Below are 1,620 nucleotides of genomic sequence, written 5' to 3'. Positions count from 1 at the left end.
AAATGAGCCCTAAGTCTGAAACTTAACCTAAACTACATAAACCAAAAGTGATATTTAACCCAAGAAAAGATACACAACTCAGTTTGGCACAGTGTAGTCGAATCATTGTTTCTAAAGTATCAAAACATTCAGTTCGATTTGATTATTTATCTACTTATAACTAACGATTCTTTAGACAAAAAAAAAAAAGGTTTATATCATAATTAGTACATAAACTTTTATTTGTCCCAATTGAGTATCTAAACTTTTATTTTGTGTCTAATAGGTACCAAAATGAATTTCTGTTAACATTGTCATCAAAAGTTAGGGGCAATATAGTCAAAGCATATTTTAATTATTTTCTTTATATGTTTAAAATTATTATAAAAAAAAAACACAACAACCAAAAAAAATAAAAAATTATAATTAAAATATAAATTTTTTGAAGTGACTATATTGCCCCCAACTTTTGTTGACAATTTTAACAGAAATTCATTTTGGTACATATTAGACACAAAATAAAAGTTTAGGTACTCAATTGGGACAAATAAAAGTTTAAGTACCACATTAAGATAATGATCAAAGTTATGAAAAAAACCCAAAAAAAAAAAACTAGCCATTCAGTTTATTTTGATAGAATGGCTTCCCTTTTTGCTAGTTTAGTCAATAATTATTCAACTAGAAAACGAATATGACAGCTGTGGGATTTGAACCCACGCCCTTTCGGACCAGAGCCTAAATCTGGCGCCTTAGACCACTCGGCCAAACTGTCTTGTAGGCATGATTTGCTTAACTTATATAATATAGTATATGTAAACATGGCCTCTATACAAGGGTTTGAAAGTCTTTGAATGTTTGATTATGATTCAACCTTATCCCATAAATAGAGCCCAAATCAACCAACTTTGAAGACTGTTAAGTTTAGTTTGGGCTCGAGTTTTGATTTTAGTTATCCATAAGCCATAGCTGAACCAACAATTCAGCTTAATTTCTCTGTAAACCCCAACTAGTTATTTTCTCATAAACACAGTAAAGTATATACATACGTAATACTACTAATACATAAGTTTTTTTTCTGCTAATTTTCTCATATAAAGAGTGTGACGTTTGTGTGGCTTGATAGACTGCGCTTTCTTAGTACCATGTCAAATTGTCAATAGCAAACTGTTGATCTAGATCGTTGAGTTTAGAAGTCAAAAATCAACTTCTCTTGCATGAACCGTACAAATATTAGAACCAAACAAACAATAATTATGTGGAGTACGTTAAGGGCCAAGGCAGAGAGTACTGGACCCCAAACAAGAAAGATTCTGGATTCCTAATCGATTTTTCCCACTTTGGATGGCTACACCAAGGCTTAGGCTGCTTACTTGCTTAGCTTTATTTCTTTATTAACAAACACCACCAGGTTTGGTAGTTGAGTGCACATTGTCCACGAATCCCCACCCAACCTACCTTCCACTTTTATGTTCAAGAGCCGACCCACTTTTTTTGTTCTCACTTCTCAAGAGCCAACCTACCTCTTCTCCGTGTTATTTATCATATTGCCATGTAATGCTATTTCTTAATTAATGTTACAGAAAATTATGCGTTTGGTCTATTTATTATTTCATAAATTTTGTTTTTGTCCACAAATTTTTT

General features: G+C 31.9%; 1 non-coding gene across 1 annotated transcript; it reads right to left on the bottom strand.

The window, feature by feature from the left end:
• Positions 1-671: 671 nt before the first annotated feature.
• Positions 672-751, bottom strand: TRNAL-UAG (transfer RNA leucine (anticodon UAG)). Its single transcript has one exon. It is a non-coding gene; the product is annotated as a tRNA-Leu (tRNA).
• Positions 752-1,620: the final 869 nt, after the last annotated feature.

The sequence above is a fragment of the Dryas octopetala genome, chromosome 2, assembly GCF_963921425.1.
Source record: "Dryas octopetala chromosome 2, drDryOcto1.1, whole genome shotgun sequence".
Taxonomy (NCBI): Eukaryota; Viridiplantae; Streptophyta; class Magnoliopsida; order Rosales; family Rosaceae; genus Dryas; species Dryas octopetala.
The sequence above is the reverse complement of the archived record's forward strand: the minus strand, read 5'-3'. Positions and strand labels throughout refer to the sequence as shown.